Source organism: Haliaeetus albicilla, chromosome 19 (genome assembly GCF_947461875.1).
Source record: "Haliaeetus albicilla chromosome 19, bHalAlb1.1, whole genome shotgun sequence".
NCBI lineage: Eukaryota > Metazoa > Chordata > Aves > Accipitriformes > Accipitridae > Haliaeetus > Haliaeetus albicilla.
Window position 1 is genome coordinate 4,371,172 of NC_091501.1, and position 19,470 is coordinate 4,390,641.

Genomic DNA, 19,470 nt, shown 5'->3' on the forward strand with positions numbered 1-19,470 from the left:
ATTCCCTTTCCTTCCAAACTCGCTATAGATCATGTTGGCATCGCTTTCTCTGTTTCTCCACCCTACAGCAGAGGGTCCAATACCTGAAGAAAGGTAGCACCAAAGCAATCTAAACACCAAATGTACCTTGCAATGCCAGAATCCCTAGGTTTTTAAGTGCCCAGCTGGAAGCAGTCGGGCCCAGCTTCAGCCCGTGCAACTTGGCGGCTGTCTGAGACCCACGGCATTGGGTCCTTAGTTTCCCCCTTAGTTTCCTTTGATAGTCAATGGAGCGAGCTGGACTTCTGCAGAGGGCATTTCTGTTCATCACCCTTTGCTCTCTGACTAGCAGAAAAGGTTACGGTGCTGATGGTCCCCACGCAGGTGCCTCAGGTGTACATCTGCCCAAAGTAACGTGGGGCAAATCTGAGCCAGTGAGCATCAGTTTTAGAGCTACCACCTACTCATTTAAGATTGCAGGTGTCAAAATCCCCGGGAAACTAAGCAGTAAGTGCTACAAGGCCGTATACTCAATATTAGCTGACAAACTTGAAAACAACAATCTATATGATGGAAAAAGTGTGGGTGGATCAGCCATGGGAGGGAGTGATTTGTGGACTCGAGAGACTGTGATACACGTTGTGACAGACAGCTTATGCTAGCAGCCCAGAAAGCACTCAAGCACAAAGCTGTGGGCTTCATAATGGTAGTTAAAATATTACCCCGGCATTGCTGGTCAACTTGTGCAACGTTCGTTGCACTGTATTATCACTGTGCAGCTCTGCCGAGAGCAGGGGCAGCATTTGCAATGTGTCAGCCAGCACTTTTCCAAAAGTGCAGGTAAGAAATCTGTGAGAAGGAAGGAAAAAAAAAAACCACCCAACAACAGCCTTTCACGTCTGTTTCTTCTTAAGACTCAAACCTCGCTCCTTTTCTGTCATGACCAAGGTGATTCTACATTCTCCAGGGGAAAATTGGGATGTCGTGACTTTTTGGGTGAGCCATGCATGAAACAAGGCTTGTAATTATCTTGCAAGACTTGTGGCACCGGAGGGGTTTGAATCTTTAACTCACCACCCTGTCAGTACATTACCTGACTGGCTGGCCTTCTGCTTGAACTAATACTGAACTCTTTTGTTTCTCTCTCCATGTTGGGGAAGTTTCTTAAGTAACATTTCAGGAAAGAAAAAAGAAAAATCTGTCTTCTTTCCTTCTGCTGCCCCATCTCCCAAGCGCGTCCCCCTCCAGGGTTAGACTGAGGCAACGTGCGTTTAACACAAACCACATAGTTTACATGTATGCTTCAGTCCATGTGTAAGTTTTCTAGGTGACACTTTTATGGGGGAAAATGCTGTTTAGATTGTGTGTGCAAAATAAATGGCTTGTAAATATTTAAAAAAAAAAAAAGGTTAATTTTCAGTCGTGCAATAAAATTGTGAAATAATCCTCTCAATTCCTTTCCAGTGTCTGACTTGACATGTGCTGGTTTCAGGAGCCTACCGGCTGTTGTTTCTTCAGATGGAAATAAAAAAAAAAGAGGTCATGGACTGTTTTGTTTTCATCTTTAAGCTTTTTATTACTTTTAAATTTTGCATTGTCATTCCCTTTAATCTGGTTTGTTCCTCCAACCCTGGTTCAACCAGACACATCAGTACCAGGCTGTTCCCACTGAAGACAGGTGAGTCATTATCTGCTCAGAGTTAATCATATGTTTATCTGCTTTACTTGACCTTGACCTCCTTCCTGCTGTTTTCTTTCTGTAATCGAAGACAAGACTTTGGCAGATGGGGGGAGTTCATTCAGTTCGTATTTAAGTATGACAACAAGCAGATGGATACTCTACAGTGAATGACACCTCACCACCACCATGGAAGCAAATCCAGCTCACAGGTTAGTATTGCAAATGCTTTATCTGCTAGGTGGAAGCGTGGATTTTCCACTGTATAGGAGTCCTTCTCTTGATAATAGAAAAAACTATACAAAAACCAGAAGCCTTCACTTTTGTATTAATTAACCCTCGCTGATAGGTTTTTTCAGGTGCTCAGAGCTGCAATTGCACCTCCCATAATCTCACAGCTGGTACATCCTTTAGCACTAATAAGTAGAACCACAGGAGTACAGCTTTCTCCCTTCCTACTTGATGGCCTGAGACTTCTCTGCAGAACTTCATTATTGAGAAAGGAGAAGACAGCTCAGCTGCATAATCCTTTGTGGTTTGTTTGTGGGGGCGTTAACCAAAATTCAAAGTGCAATCTCCTATGAAAGTGTGTTTGCTGGGGCTGACAGCACAGAATTTACATTTGTAGGGACATCATAAAGAATAGGATATCCCTGGATGTAAGGCATGGGGCCTCTCCCAAAGATTGAATAGAATATGAACAAAAACTAGCTTAAGTTGGGAAGGTAGCTGAATTTCTTGTTTTTCAGACAACTACAGAATCAAATGGATTTTGTGTGGTGCAGGAGCAGGCTGGGAGTCCAACAAGAGTTAGAGAGAGCTTTGGATTCATTATCAGAAATATAAATACTTAGAAAGGTATATATACATATAAATAGGTAGAAAAAGAATCCACAGAAAAGGAAGATGAAGGGCTGGAAATGTACAAGTGGGAGTTTTATAAGCTGAACTCTGCAATCGTTGGAAAGAAAGAGAAAACCTGCAGGTGTAACTCCCTTAAATTCCCTGACTTTGCAGCAAGGCAAAGCTGGCTTGCACTGGGAAATGAATGATTGAGCAGGTGCAAGAAGTGAATGGCATTAACTGTGTAAATAGCAGCTGATTTTCAATAGTCAGGCTCCCAGAAGGGATCCTCTGCCTATGCCATTTCCATATTACCCACAACCCTTCCTATCCATCCACCTCTGACAAATCAGTTGTAAAGAACAGAGCTTCCTTTAGGATTTATGTCAAATATTAATGCTCCAGGACAGATGCAATAGGGCAGATTACAAGGTGTTTACACTGGGGTCAGAAGTTATGTTTCATCAAAAGGTGGCAAGCTGAGGTCCCAAGACTGAAGTAGCGATAAAGCATTACCCACTTCTGTACCAACTCTCCTCCAGGCTCTCTGCGTGATTCCCAGTGGTCTTTGTGTAACCACACTCACCTTCAAGCTGCTTTAAAAGAAGAGTTACCTAGTGACCGAATCATACGGGCAGATGTGGGATGTGTGTGTTTGCTGCCTCGGGGTATGTTATGCAGCTCAAGAGCCAGGTGTTAGGCTGGGGATATTGATGAGAGTTCTGCCACAGATTTAGCCATTAAAATGCCATAAAAGAGGGTTATTTATCTCCCTAGTTTGCCACTTGAGTTTCTGTCTCAGATTTCCACAGGCCAAATCTGGCTACCGTTTCTTCACTCTCCTACCACACAAAAGCACAGTCTAACATTTCCCTCCTTTCTCCCCCTGCCCAAATTATACCTGAAGAATAACTCTGGCATGACCGTAGTATGAATCACATGCCCTGTATTGTCTATGTAGTTGTAAGGTACCCAGTGTCTGTGGGGAAAAGAAAAATCAAAATCTAATTCACGTGTCAAAATTTGGATTTCATAGCCCAAGCACTGGGAGATTCTGACAACTTTAGTCTTGGTAATTTTGTATTTGAACATGAATAAAAGTGTAGCATATTCATAGCAAAGCCAAAAAGGGGGTGGCAGTTGTACTAACCTGAATACTGCCTGTGGTGAAACCTGTAGCATCAGCTGATCACTAAATAGCTTTTGTATACCAGGAGAGAAATAGCATTTTGCTAACGTTCACCCCCCAGTTTGGCTACAGAGCTGGCAATTTCAGGTGGTAAATGGCAGCAACCTCTCAGAGCTCTCATTTCGGGCTTTTGCTGATACAGCATCTTCATTTATATTGGGTTCTGATTTTGAAGGTTAATTTTGCAATTATAAGTGCTGAATGCATTTTTTTAAACAAAAGCCAGTATTTTGAAGTGGCCACCAGGGAGAAAGATGAACAACTCTAATGGGTTCAATTCATCCTCTGCTTCAGGGCATAATAACAGTTCTTAGAAGCAATTGCTCCTCTTTCCTGAACTGCATAGGCAAGTGTGAGACATCCATATACAGTTGCCTTTCCTTTATCGTGCCCTTGGATTATTCTTTCACTTGAGGACTCCCATGTATTTCGTGCTGAGAATAGCTCTTTCATGTTGTTTTCAGGGAGAAGCCAACCTGTTACCACCCTGTTAGTCTCAGCCGTGCTCCTGGAGAGACCCAAGTCCTTGTCCCTTCTTCAGCTGATTAAACTCTCTCAGTGCTGCTCATTACCTGCTCAGCTTGAGCAATGTTTGCAGCAAGTGGGAAACCTTTACTTAGGTTTGTGGTAAAGAAATCGGGAGATCTTTACTGCTGCTACATCTTACTGATGTGTTGTTTTGTAATAATCCAGGGGAAGTTTGTAAAGTCAGGCTTGTCCATGATGGTTACCTGAACAAACCATTAGGAAGCTTTAAGGAACGAAGAAAGCAACACCCAGAGACTCACAGACAAACCCCTTGCTCAGATTGCAGGCTTATCATAGATGGCTGTTAATTACCCAGAATGTTGTTTGCCTTACATATTTGATAACAGCACCTCAGCAAGTTTAATATCCTGTAACTAATTCTTTGATTAATATCATATTTCCCTAAATAGGGTACGTGCCTCCTGGCATGCATGAAACATTAGTTGCAAGGACTTTACAAGTTGTCCATGTTAAGGCAGTTAGGGGTTTTTTAGCAGCACTTGGCAGGCTGCTCAGTGTGGCTGTGTCTCGGGGGGCAGAGGTGGGAAAGTGTGGTGGTCTCCTTTGGCTGAAGGCTGGGGGGATCCTTTACATTTCAGTCTTGCCAGCAATCTCTTGCTGAGAAATCCTATGCGGCTCAAGCAGTTTTGTTCTTTGTGTCTCTTTGGGAATCACCCAGATGGTCCTATATGGACGTCTTCAGAGGCTTCTGCAAGGAACCACAATCCTCAAAGGCTCAGCTAAAGGAAAGCAAACATGAGATGCTCCACTAACATATGTCAGTCAGCTCAGTTCCAAAAGGACTTTAATAGGGGAATAAGCATCACAGCTCAGAAGGCTGCCACACTACTTCATCAAACAGCAGAGACAGCTTTCAAAGACCAGAAATGTCACTTCATAATGACAGCATTTATTTATTTATCCTTTAAGATTTTTTTTAAAAAACCCGCCACTGCCCATTCTCAAACCTTAAGTGACATTCCTCTTTGGAGCTCAGTTCTTGTTTTAGTGACACTGTCTTCAGCCTTTCTTCTCTTTGTATTTTTCCGTTACGCAGTGGCTCTTCAGGTAGTGAGGCTGTGTGCTTTCATGTGGGTAGGCTGGAAGCCTGCAAACCACAGGACACTTCAAGCACATGGAGAAGAACTGCCGTGGCAAATTCCTCCTTGCTCTCTATGTGCTACTGCCCTCACAGAGATGATTTTTGCACAACATCCCTCTGAGGTGCTGCAGGCTGGCAGAGAGTGTGGGAAATGGGAGCTTATTTCAGTGATGCTCAGTGGTTTCCTTAGGCTTACTCGGGAGGGAAGGAGCAGAGGCACAAATCTCTGTCACTATGTCCCCATGCAGTGAACCCATTAACACAGCATCATCATGCTTTTGCTTTCCAGCATAGCAGGGGTGTTTGCTACCATACGTTGAAGCGGTTCGCGGATCAGAGCTTTCTTCTTTGACTGGGAATCGCCTTGCTACAGGAACGTCTGCCTATGCATGGTCTGGCTTAATTTTGTTGTGTTCCCCCTGCAGAGAGGATAAATTATTCCGAGCAAAAGAAACGATCCACCAGCTCTGCTCGTTCCAGTTAAGCGTGAGGCATAGGACCTTAACGTTAAATGTCCCTTAAAATAACAACAGGATGTTTAATTTTCAGCTGGAGCCTGTAAAAGTCCTTCTGCCGCAGTACTACACCTACTCTCCTCAGCTACAACAAAACCCATCAGAGGGCTGGCAGCGTATCTGTCCCTCCCAAGGCAGCGAGGAGCAGTCACAGCCCTCACCCTGAGCTGGGGGACTGCTCCCTTCACATCTCTGGCTGTCTGGAAAGGCAGGAACCATGAGCCGGGGGCCCCTTTCAGCTCGGTGTCTCGAGTTTGGTGGTTATTTATTGCACCTGAATCTTTCTGAAATGTTTGTTTCATGAGAAACAGATTTAAATTGGATGGTTCATTGATTTGATTAAGAAGAGTGATTAGTATGGCAGTGAAAACTTGTTAGTCAAAGATTTTTAACCCAGCTGTTCCTGGGGAAAAAAAAAAATAATCAGATGGGATTTTACTGCTGATTCCAGCATTCAGTGCCGTTTGCTTTACAAGCTGTTGCAAAGCTAAAGGCACAGGAGCTAGAGCATTTGGTTATTGAAAAGGAAAATATTTCGGCCTGTGTCACATCTCTGCGTGACTTTGACTAGAAGAGAAAGGTGCAGGGCTATATATGTTCATGTATTGAGATGAGGTGAGAAATGTGTGACTGGATCCCTCCCTTTGGGGCAGGGCTGCCATGCCAAATTTTCTGGTTCTCTTTGATTGAGGGTAAATGAGGAAGCAGCGGTCTGCTGGCTGCCAGGATGGCTGTACTGTGGGGCCTTCGTAGGTACTTTCATTCCTGTACCTATCCCGACTGTGGAGTTCAGGAGATGGGATCAAGATGAGACGCAAATACCGAAGCCCTACACCAAAGGCTGTAATACTTAGTGTCCCCTGAACATCCATCTTCCATATACACAGAGCCCTGTGATGTAGGAAGGGGGGCTTAGCCTATTTTAGAGCTGAGTTATCTGAAGTAGGTTGAGGTTGACTGGCTTGTAAATGTGTCAGTAACTCAAAACAAACAAACAAACAAAAAAACAACAAACCTAAAAAAGCCCCAACAACTAACTGAAATGTCTCAGTTAGTTACACTAAAATCTGTGTTTGACATGGGTGAAGGGTTCCTAAATGTTACCATCTCCAGGCTGTTCTACAGAGGAAAGACAGGCTTTACCAGTGGATTATTAAGTTCCTTCAGCCTGGTTGCTTTCTCTTTGGTGTACAGAAGAGACTGGGGAGAAAGCTAAGGAAATGGGAGGAAGGAAACCGGTAAGGGGCTTGTCCCACGTCTTCCCCAGACACCTGGGAGTAGGAAATCCCTGCTCCTGTGTGCCAGCCTCTGCTGAGAGGTTGGCGCAATGAAGCGGTTAATGGATCGTACTTCACCTGGAGGCCAGAAACAAGTGGAGTAATGCAGGGGTCTTTCCTGGCACTGCCCTGTTTAACGTCTTCATCAGTGTCTTGGAGGAGGTGACAAGACGCACATCCATGATGGCAGCTGGGCAGGTCAATACAATGGTGGGCAGGTTGGCCATCCAGCAGGACCTAGAGAGGCCGAGGGCATGGGCTAACAGAAACCTTATGAAATTTGACAAGAACAAGTGCCACAGCTGGGAAGAGCGAGCCCAGCGCAGCAACCCAGGCTGGGACTGCCTGCCCGGGGGGCAGATATGCTGAAAAAAACCCCGGGGGCCCTGGTGAGCCACAACACTGGCAGCAGGGATGGCCACCAGCCTCCTGGGCTGTATCAAGAGCAGCACAGCCAACAAGGTCCAGGGAAGGGATTATCCCACCCTACACAGCACTCATGAAGCCGCAACTGAAAAACCGCATACAGTTTGGGGCCCGGACATGGATAGACTGGAGTGAGTTCAGGGGAGGGCCTGCAAACTGGTTAGGGACTGGAGCTCTTGCTGTGTGAGGAGCAGATGAGGAAGCTGGGCTTGCTCAGCCCGGAGAAGGGAAGGCTTCAGGGGGACCTAACCACAGCCCCCTCGTGTCTAGGAGGAGGTTATAAAGAAGAAGGAGCCAGGCTCTTCACAGTAGTGCATAGCCTCTACCAAGGCTATGCAAACTCATCCAACCCATAGAGAAATTCCTGAAACCACCCAGCCCTGCTCTGCCCAAGCTTCCTTCTTGGCACCTCGGTCCCAACCCTTTCTGGGGGCACAGCAAGCCCAGCACTCTCCTGCTCTTCCATGTGCTCCCCCTGCCCACCAGCCCTCCTGCCCTCCTCACCTCTCTCAGCTGTGCTCTGGTCCTGTCGCTACATGAACCGGTCTGTATTTCCATAGCCTAAAGTTTATGGTCATAGACAGGCAGGTTTTTTATTATCATTTAATGCAGGAAAACTTGTGCAACAGTTAACAACTTGACAGCTTTACTTTTGGAAACAAGTGATGGGAGAGGCAATACCCTGAAAGAATGACCCAGCACCATAGCTGCCAGGTAGGTAAGTTAGCACCCACCTCTGTCCTGGGCCCTGTTAGACTAGACTGCAGTTCTGCTTGGCATTTTTCTGAAGGCACTAATGATATCGAGCTGCACAGCCCAGTGCCAAAGGCTTAACCAGGCATACTGTAAAAATACAGAGAAATCATGCAGCAGAGAAGTGCTTATCATTTACCTGCCTCAGAGCTGAAAGCCGCTGGATAATAACTCATACCATTGTGCGTAGCGAGTGATTCAGGAAAGCCAATTGCATGGGCTATAAGACTGATAAGAAAAAAAAAAAGGTGTCTTTATTGAACGCGTCGGACAGGTGCCTTACAGATCCCAGTTTCCCCACACCATGGTACATGGAGCTATTTAGGGCTGTATCAGTGAAAATAAGAGCACAATCAGGACTAGAGTGTCACAAGTCTGCAAACGGGAAATATCCCATTTAACTGGCAGTTTTCAGACAGTGTGGGGAGACAGGCTGGCAAACGGGGCCACCCCGATTGCTTTGGCTAGTGAAGTGGTGCATGGGCTGGCATTGCTCTCTTCTGGCTGGCGCTGTGGGTGGGAGGTGTTGGGCACATGGGGTACACAGGGCTTTTGGGGACTTGGCCAGGTTTCTTGCCATGCTCATCGCAGTCTCTCCTTCCCTCTGTATGATACGTACCCGACGGTGGGTCTGCTTTCCTGCTCCTCTGCTGGCAGCTGGGCAGGGTCCAACCTCACCCTTCTGTATTTGACTCTTTGTTCCACTTATTTTTCTCCTGTGGGTGCAGTTTTGGCCTTGTCTTCCTTTCCCCTCCTCTCTCTCAGTACAAAAGTTATCGCCCCTCTGTGTAAGGGATGTCATTGCCCACTGCGCTAGCGTCTGCATGGAAACGCTAGCTCGTGTTTTTAACAAGTCAGCTAGCAAATTTTAACTATTGCAGTGTAAAATGCTGAATTAACAGGGCAGGATCCCTTTGGAGGGAGTCAGGAAGCTGAAAGAGCTTTCTCTCCCTTTTATTTACTTTCAGTGTACTAGTAAATGACTTTCTGCTCTTGCCTGTGTTTCTGGGGCACTATTCCCTGATGGGCACAGGCTCATTGCTTTTAGTGGCATTGCATTAAAAAAAGAACAAAGCTCACAGCCCCAGCACCCCTAAGAGTCTTTAGTGCTCTCCCCATATTGCATTACACACATTGCATTTTGCAGTCTTGCCCTTGGAGAGCTGGTGTCTTTCCAGGAGAATATGGATCTCTCAAACAAGATAGAGGCGTGAAGGGAAGTGTAAGCCAAATTTCAGGGGTACAGAACAGAAACGGAGAGGGTTTTTTATGATTTGTTCCCGTCTCACAGAGCAACAACAGCCAAACTAGTCCCAGGGACTGAGTTTTTCTTTTGCCCTCCCCAGGCGCCATGTCCCTCCAGCAGAAGGGCTTATGCTGCTGTCTGATGAGTTGCACAACCTTTTTTGCTGGAGCCAATGAAGTCAAGAAAGAGCACAGAGGAAAGGCTGGTTGGAAATTATTTCATGCCGTACTAGCCACTCACACTCAGAGCCAGGTAATAATGCTACTGGCTACAGTGTTCCTTCTTCAGTTTGACTTCCAAAGTCTTCCCAATGAAACATTGCGGACACTTCTGGCTGGCAGAGCAACCAAACACTGGGAGAAGGCAAGAGCAGCCATGAAAACAGTGGGCATCACGCATCAAATGCAACCAGTAGACATTGTTGATACCTAACTGTGCTCAGCTTTCAGTGGTGCTGGTGCAATAGGCATAGCAATTAGCACCAAAATAAATAACCTTGGTGGTGGCAGCCTGCAAAACTGGGCCAAGAAGCAAAAACCTAGGAGAAGAGCAGGGGATGAAAAGAAGCTGAAAAAGGTCTCAAGACACTACTGGCAAAAGATTGTGAAGGATGCTCAACAGGGAAAGAACCACTGTAGGTGAAGGTCTTCGCTGTCTGGGGCTGAGGACCTAGACCTAATCCAGATGGAGCCCACTGAGAGGTGAGCTGTATCAGCACAGTCCAGGATAATGGAGTTGGACAGATATGGGGACAAAGTCACTGTTAAGTACCTCACGCTCAGAGGATTGTCACAAAGCATTGAAGTGAGACACAGGTCAGTCACCTTCAGTAAGCTGAGAGGAGGTGCCCCCGGCATTCTCCAGTTGTAAGGAAAATCCTGCAAAGGAAGGCAGAAACCCCTAATGTGGGCATGAAAGCACCCAGCTTCCATATCTGGCACTGCAGGAGCCTTGGATTATCTGCTACATCCGTTAGTGTCTGTGCTTAGCTATACACAAAATCAAGATGGTGTTGCAGTGCTTTACAATCTGATAACAAGTTGTCTGTTACAGAGATACATTCTTGTGATTGATGGTGGTGCTCCTCTGGTGGAGCAAACTTCCAAACTAGTGTCATGGAATAGAGCCTACACTGGGGCTTTATTTCATACAGTAATATTGCTTGTCAGTGGCTTAGATCCTGCTCCTGCCAGCTGAGCAGGAGAGATAGGATCAGTTGAGCTCTTTCCCTGAGTATTTGGGACATTATCATCTGCTGGACATCCGCTGATGGTCCCTGGAGACATAACACCAACAAAGAACACAGCCCATAGTCTTGGATTCCCCAAGTTAAGATGCACTGCTCTCAGCTCGGCATCTCTCTTCGATGGTTGTCGTGGTTTAAGTCCAGCCGGCAGCAAAGCACCACGGAGCCACTCGCTCAGCCTCCCGCACCCCACAGTGGGAGGGGGAGAGAAAATGTAAAGAAAGGCTCGTGGGTCAAGATAAAGACAGGGAGGGACCACTCCCTACTTAGGGTCACGGGCAAAAAACAGACTCAACTTGGGGAAAAAAACCAAAATCAATTTAATTTGCTACCAATCAAATCAACACAAGGATAGGAAGAAGTAAAACCCAACCTTAGCACACCTTCCCCCCACCCCTCCCTCCTTCCAGGCTTAACTCCACTCCCAGTTCTCTCCACCTCCTCCCAGCAATGGCGCAGGGGGATGGGGAATGGGGGTTGGGGTCAGTTCGTCATACGTTGCCTCTGCTGCTCCCACAGGAGGCAGTTCTCCATTAACTTCTCTGGCATGGGGCCTTCCCATGGGCTGCAGTTCCTCACGAACTGCTCCAGCGTGTGTCCTTCCCACGGGCTGCAGTCCTTCAGGCACAGACTGCTCCAGCGCAGGCTTCCCCGTGGAGTGGCGGCCATCTTGGGGGGCATCCCACTGCTCCGGGGTGGGCTCCTCTCTCCCCGGGCTGCAGGTGGGCATCTGCTCCCCCGCTCCCCTCCATGGGCTGGGGGGGGACAGTCTGCTGCCTCACCACGGGCTGTGGGGACATCCCCTCCTCCGGCGGACCTCCTCCCCTCCTTCCTCACTGACCTCGGGATCTACACAGGGGTTTCTCTCACATTCCAATCCCCCTACTCCCTGCAGGTTCCCCTTACTAAACCTGTTCTCCCAGAGGCGCTACCGCTGTCACTGGTTGGCTCGGCCTTGGCCAGCGGCGGGTCCAACTTGGAGCTGTGGAAGCTTCCAGCAGCTTCTCACAGGAGCCGGCCCTGCGGCCCCTCCACTGCTACCAAAAAAACCCACCACACAAACCCAAAACAATGGTTCTCTGTATGACATGGATGCCTGGAGAATCAGGTGGAAGATCCCTCTCATGACTAACGTTGAGCAGGAATCAGTGGTTTGCTCACTGTTATTTTGCACTCAAGATGACTGGCAACAACAACACAAATACAGATGGTAAATCATGTAGAACTTGAGAAGCTGCTGCCCTGAAACTTTACTCTGAAGGGTCAGCAGTAGAGTGATGCTAATCTAGTCTGAAAACAGCTGTTCCTTGGGGAGCAGAAAATAATTCTGTTGGGGAAATCATGAGTATAATGATTTTTTTGTTTTTTTATCTGAAAATTTATCTGCCTGTTTCCTGCTGCGTTTGGGGTTGTTTTTCATTTTTGCTTTCAGCAAAGACAACAGTTTCATCCGGAGGGCCACCCACTTATGATGTGCATTGTTTCTTGTACTCTGTGAGTGAGAGTGAGGGGGAGAAGGAGGAAAAACATATTATGGTTAATTATAGCCACTGTGCTGCCACTAGAGACTCCTGGAAAATATCAGTCACCTTCCTGAGTACCTCATAGCAGTTACAACAGGTTTAACAATCCAAACAAGGTGAAAGTCTGTATCAGGTAGAGAGAAATCTCTGAGGACGCATCGGAAACACTTGAAGGAGGGTAAGTAATATGTCAGACTGACATTATGGTTGGCGATAAGGTTAACCAAGAGACATTCTTAGCAAAGCACCCAAGGACTGAACAGCTGTTCCCCTGGGAGTGTGAGCCTGCTTTCTCTCAAGTGACTGGTAACTTGGAAAGCCCAGTCTGGAGCATGGAGATGGCCAAATGAACTTCAGAAGTTGTACACTTATGCCCCACAGTACATAGAACGTAATACTTCATCTGCTTCCCTTATACTCAGGCCAGAGGATAGAAGTTCTTCTGATGGTAAGCCCTTTCTGAGAGTTGTACCCACTAGAGGATGGCAGTCCCGTACCTGTCACCTTCGGAGAGTTCTGCACCGGGATGAGGAGGACGTTTTTGGGATGAGATACCTGGGGAAGTTTGCGCTGCTGCTGCTTGTGGTGGAAGAAAACAGAGAAGAGCAAGTTTTGTCAGCCAAATCCTCTGATAACAACGAGCCTGGAGCCTTTTTTGTGGGAATAAGGGAGCACTTAGGGAGGAATGGGGTTCAGGATGCGTTGCCATGTCAAGATGCGAGGTCACTGTGTATGAACTGGGCAAGTTCCAGGGAAGTCTTTGCTGGGCCTTGTCTCAGTTTCCTCCCTCTGAAAAAGAAAAGGGGATCAGGCTCAGTCCCTCTGCCTCTCAGTCTCTCTTACACACATTGTGGCACGGGGACAGCACACCTCTTCAGATCGGGGTGTCCCAAGATCTTTATATCATTTACTTCTAGGGTGATCAGATTATCTGCAGACACCATAAAGCCGCAGGTACTTTAAGCAGTGATTGCAACATGTTTTAGCGAGGTTGTTGTGGTAATGCTCGGGGGGATCTGAGTCAGTTGGGATTCTTAATGAGCCAAATGAACTAATTCCTGTCCGTACAGCCAGCCCAAAGAAAACTATATTATAGCACAGCCGGATTATCTGGTACAATTGACAGAAATTTTACTCATGCTTGGAATAAAAGAGAAGAGCTCTGCAATGGGTTTGGCTGAAGGGCATATAAGCCTGGAAGTGTAAATATGCTTTGTGATGCTCTCTAGTGACTTACATGCCTTGAGTAAGTTGAGGTAAGACAGGCTGCGAATCTAAATTGCAGTTGTCGTTCCTGGATAATTCTGTGGGTGGCCCAAAGTAATCAATGTTTTATCTCAGACCCGGTCTGATTTCTCAGCCTGCAAAAAAGCCAATACTCTTCAATGAGACAAAAAGAGGAATGTTTAATCCTATGTGAAACAAGCTGATTTTTTTAACTGAGGTTTACACTTCATTTATCACAGTGGGCTCTATGCCTCTGTCCTGGGAATGCACATCATTTCAGGAAGCCGAAGAAAAAGTTGTCTTAGGAAGCCATGTCCTTTTGCTCCAAATGCTATAGTTAGCTAAATGTCACCTCTAGAAACATTGTAATTCAAGTTAGTGGGCTATATGGGAATATTTCTGAGACTCTGATTTGCTTAAATCTGTCTTTGTGCCCATAATCTCAGATCCTAGCATTGCCCTTTCAAAATGCCAAATGCAACAGCTTGGATCATTAGCACACTTTGAATTCTGCTATTTGGGTCGTGCAAATGTGACTCCTGTCCTTTAGACAGCCACTTTCATGCTGTAGGGAGAGTGGGGCGGGGAAGGGGGGATAATATTTAAAATAGCATAGGACAATTCTGATGTCGTGTACATTGTTGTAACACCAATGAAACCTAATAGACCTATCCCAAGCTTAATTGACATGAAAAATTTGCCCAGGTGTGAGAGGCTTATCATTAACCCATTTCGCTCTCTGAAATTTCATTTCCCCTGCAATATTTCTTACCAAGTTTGCTCACTACGCTCTCGACTTTGAACTGTATTTCTCCTCTAAGAACCTAACTTTCTCCTGGGTGATTCCATACAGAAATCCTACTGAGGAGGAAGAAGAGGCAGAGGTTTGGGCAGCCTCCTTCCAGTTTGCACAGGCTGCCACCCAAGCATTCAAGCTGCACAACTGCCAGGGTTGCAGGGAGATGCTTCGCTGACCTCTGTGGTATTTGCAAACCCTTCTGGCCTCTGCTGTCTGATGGGTTTTCTCTCTTATTTTGGATCTCTTCTCAATTTCCACAGTGCAGTTTGTAATCAAAGTGATGCTAATCTGTTGCCACAGTTCTTGCCAGAGATATTGGTTTTTATCTGAAGGCGTTGGGCTGGGGAAGTGGAAGGGCATAAATGGAGCTCTAGCAGAGTTGACAGTATGATAACACAGTAAGATTAAATGCAAGTGAGGAAAAGAGAGGAGAAAGACTGGGTTTTGTGGAAGAGCTGAAAGTGTGTGTGAGGAAAAAGCAAAGAGAAAAGGAGTAAGGACAATGAGAAGGGATGAAAGGAGAGGAACAAAAGAAGATATATAGAAGTTGAAAAAGCAGCAGTGTGGGATGCCACAGGCCTGACAAAAAAAGTGATTAAACAGAAGGAAAAGCAATACCAGCAAAAAGCTGAATGCCAAAGTGCTACCAATCACTGCCAATAATGTTACTGTATGTTGATTGCTTTCCATTGGTGTAACATATACACCGGGATGGATACTTCCAGCATCATGTTATATCACACACCTTTAAATACTTAATTCTTTGTCAATAGAAAACTTTTGGGTACATGGCCTAAATAAGGCTTTTGGCCAACTCCACTCACATCCCCACGGGGAGTCTGTCGTCTTTGTATGTGTATGTCGCCTTCTATGTATTTATTGATAGATGGAGAGCATTTGCTCTGCAGCTGCCATATACTGTCCTGAAATGACATGTCATAACTGCAATGTACCTTGTAACACATGCAAACAGAGAAGCCAAACTAAGATTTCACTGACGACCTTAATTTTGGCATTTCTCAGCTTTCAAATGCTTGAGCTTGCAACCTTGACGGTTTTAACATAGTTGTTTTTCTCTGCAATTATAAACGATACTTTGCATTTCTCTGATGTATTCTGCCTCAGAATTTGATAGTGTTCTATAAACATTTTTTGCAATTAGTCATGATAGCAGCCTTTTGAAGTAAGGAACTGTTACCATTATTTCAGCTTTTGAAATGAATACATGCAGAGACCATGCTTTACTGAGAGTCACACAGGATGTCGGTGGATCAGAAGTGACAGTCTCTAACTTCTACATCCTGACCTGTGTTTTGACCTTCATCCACACTTCTTTTTCAGCTAAAAAAAAGTCCTTTTTAAGATCACAGAATTGCATTTGTGACTCTGCCTAAGGCCACCTCTCATCCTCAGTAAGCCTGAACGGGATGCTCATTAATCAGTAGCATCCCCAGTCAGTCTGGGGTTCACTACAAAGGGCCACATGAATACTTGATGAATAATAAAAGGGACTGGAAAAGTTTGGATAATGCAGGTGAGGTCTTCTGTAAGAGCTATTTAAATTACTAATGACAGAGCATCATTAAATTCTTGTTAGCTGAGATTAAATTTGATCTCCTTGAAATAGTTTCGTATGTGTCCACCAGTAAAGGTCTTCTGTGCATCATGTTGCCTTTTGATAGAGCATTCTCTATCTGTTGGTAAGCTAATTACTTATGTTTTCATCCTGCCTGGTAAACAGATCTCCCCTTGTTCTTATAGCAGTTCACGCCTCACTTGTTTTCTGGTAGACTGCTTTATTTCTTCTGTCAAGCTATAAAGGCCTCTTATTCCAAGGCAAACAATAATAACCATTAAAAACAAGTCCAGGCTGAAGCTTTATAGTCCTGTGGCTCTGTACAGGCAAAATACTTTGTGAATTCAGAGCAAACAAATCTTCACTCTGCCTGCACTTTCACTCTATTCCTCTCCCTATGGCCTCACATCTTCCTTTTACTGGTTCCCACATCCTAAGAGGTATCTATAGTGTTTCCATCTCTAAATGCCTTCACAGATATTTTCCAGACCATCTTCCTTGGCTGTCTCCCAGAACAGATATTTCTCCTCTCTAGACCCAGCCAGCCTGGTTGGGTACCATCCCTGGAACACAGGACAGTGCTTGAAGCCACTCTGAGGAGCCAGGGGTAGCAGCAGCAGCAGCAAAAGGAGCTGGGCTGCATGTCCTGTGGTTTTGTGTAGCACGAATAACAGGAATGTGTGTCACCTCAGCCCCCAACCAGGAGTGGCCCTGCTCCACAGTTACAAACCACTTCTTTGTGAAAATCGCTCCTCCCTGACACCTCTTCCGAAACAGACCTTTCTTGACATCCCATCTCTTCCCTCCTCTTTGCCTCCTCCATCATGTGAATTGGACTGATGGATAGGCTGCTAGTGTAAAGCAGCCTTTGCTGAAATAAGGGGTAGATTGAGGTGTGAAACTTGGTGTCAGGATCATATTTCTACCTGTGGGCTTTGGAGCTTCTGACTTTTCTCCACTTGGTGATGAATGGCAGGAGGGGGGAAAAGGAGGTGTGGGAAGCCCCCCTGCTTTCACTAGGGGAAGAATACTTAGTGTGCAGTAAATCTCTCATATTTCCAACTCATTCTGGAGCATGTTTGCCAAGATTTAAGAGTTATAGGCCCATAAGTCAAATGCCTTGCAAAATAGGTGTCATTATTCTCCTATTATTCACCTGAGCTTGTAAGTAGCCCCCATATATCTTTGGGTCACTCTGCAGCACAGATTTCTTCCATGTTCTGTTCTGTTCCCTTATGTCAATTAAACTCCAGCAGGGAGGTGATGTATGAATGTATTTCATCAAAATAATCATGCCCAGAGGCTGGCGATGGTGCTCCAACAAAAGCCGTGTCACAGATACAGCATGCCAGGAGGTGTCATCAGAACTTATTCTGGTTGTACCCAGCGGCTCCTATGGGCAGCACCACGACTGCTTTGTCACAGCAGACACATCAGCAGCTATCATGTTAGACACATGGTGCTTCACAGCATGCCTCTTCCCTTGCAGCCACACTCAGAAGAGAAACATTCCCACCTCTGTTTCGTGGTGGGAGAACTGAGATACCACCAGGCTAATTCACTTACCCAGGGGACTCTTCTTGAGGATTAAGGATGACTAGGAAGAGAAGGGATCCACCTGACAAATAAGGATGAAGAAAAAGCAGAGGCACTCAATGCTTTTTTTTACCTCAATCTTTAATAATGCTGATGGACCTTGGGCTGCCTGATCCTCTGATTTGGAGGACCATGGCTGCAGGAACAGTGACCTTAGGAAACATTTCTTCACTGAGAGGGTAGTCAGACATTGAAATAGGCTTCCTAGAAAGGTGGTTGATGCCCCATGCCTGTCAGTGTTTAAGAGGCACATGGACAATGCCCTTAATAAAATGCTTTAACTTTTGGTCAGCCCTGAAGTGGTCAGGCAGTTGGACTGGATGATCATTGTAGGTCCCTTCCAACTGAGCTATGCTACTCTACTCTACTCTACTCTACTCTACTCTACTCTACTTTTTCATTGTGAGGGTCGTTGACCACTGAAACAGGTTGCCCAGAGAGGTTGTAGAGTCTCTACCCTTTGAGATACTCAAAACCCAACCAAGAATGGCCCTGAGCAACTTTTCTGCTCTAGGTGACTGCAGTCTGAGCAGGAGGGCTGAAGAAGACCATCTCCGGAGGTGCCTTCCAAACTCAGCACCTCTGCCATTCTGTGCCTTTATGGGTCACGCAGAGCTCTTGGGCTGGGGCCTGGCTGCAGATTTCTTCCATCAAATGGTAGCGGTGAAGTAACCTTAAAACTGCTTTCATTATCTTAGAAATGGGAAGCAGCAGCGTTGTCCCTCAGCACAGACTTTGCTTGCTTTAGATATTTTTTGAGTTTTAATGTTAGATGAAAGGTTATGGCCCAGTGTATGCACTCATCCATCAATTTTTAATAAAGCTGCTGCTGGGGTTTTTTGTACTGTTATGGCTGGTGGGGAAATACCCATCTTCACTGGCATGGTGTTCTTCTCTGAGCTTTGTACCTGACACCAGGTCACATAAAGAGGGAGAATGCTCAGTCAGATCTTCTACATGTTCACTGGCTTTTTACCAGGCTGTGAACTGAATATTAAACTAGTTCCTGCTGTTCTCTCTGCTATTACCCCAAAACAGCACCACAGTCTTTACTAGGTGCAGTGACTTTTTCAGATGCCTTTTAGCATGTTTCCCCTGTACCAGCTCTCTGAGAGACCTGACACAGAGGTGAAATGGCTTCATGCCTCAGAGGCTGAAAAAGAAGTGCTTGCATTACCATAGGACTGTATCATTTTGTCTCATCTGATAGCCTTCAGCCGACAAGTAGTACCACTTGATCAGTTGGTTAATTGGTCTTTACCAAGCCTACACTATCCAAAGTGAGTTGTTAAAAGACCAAAGCCTTTCAGAAGAAAGAGCCTGATGCCTGTTGTATTGAGGTTGGTGGGGGTCTTTCCCCTCAGCCTGGTCACCACCGACAGCCCATCTCAGGATCAGCCCTGTCCCATGCTCGCTCTGCAGCATCATCACTGCTGGTTCCTGCAGCCCTGAGGAGGAGGAGAAGCCAGCCAAAGGCTCACTGCATCCAGGGCCTATAGGGACAGAGACTGCAACTAAGGAGACCATAGTGATTCCCACCAGGACACAAAGGATCTTGTCAGCAGTGAGGATGTATGGGCAGAGCACTGCCTTCCCCAGCAGTGGGGAGGAGGATGGTGATATTGCAGCAAACCCTGAATGAAGGCAGCCACCAGGCAGGCCTGGTACACATGCTCAGGCTCCACCATTAACTAATTAGGGGAGTCCATGGCACCTCATCACATGGCTGTCCCACCTCAGCGGCTGCAACGCTCGCACCTCTTCAGACAGCCAGGTTGGTACCTCAGCTGAGTTGGCTCCTGCACCTTGAGTATGGGGACGCTGGGGAGCTTGCATCTGATGGGATGCTTGTCCACGTGGTGCACCCTCAGCAGAGGTAGCAGCCAACCCAGCCGTGGTAAATAAGGGAGGTGGAGGAGGTACAAGACATCCAGACCAGCTTAGCCCTTAGCAGGATAGTTGGGCAT

At 46.2% G+C, this 19,470-nt stretch overlaps 1 protein-coding gene across 1 annotated transcript in view; it reads left to right on the forward strand.

The window, feature by feature from the left end:
* Positions 1 to 1,518: 1,518 nt before the first annotated feature.
* The window catches only part of SYN3 (synapsin III), a 260,724-nt gene continuing 242,772 nt past the window's right edge, over positions 1,519 to 19,470 (forward strand). Inside the window, exons 1-2 of the mRNA XM_069807362.1 lie at positions 1,519 to 1,657; positions 1,749 to 1,869. The gene's annotated coding sequence lies outside the window, so the exon portion shown is untranslated. The remainder of the gene's footprint in view (positions 1,658 to 1,748; positions 1,870 to 19,470) is intronic.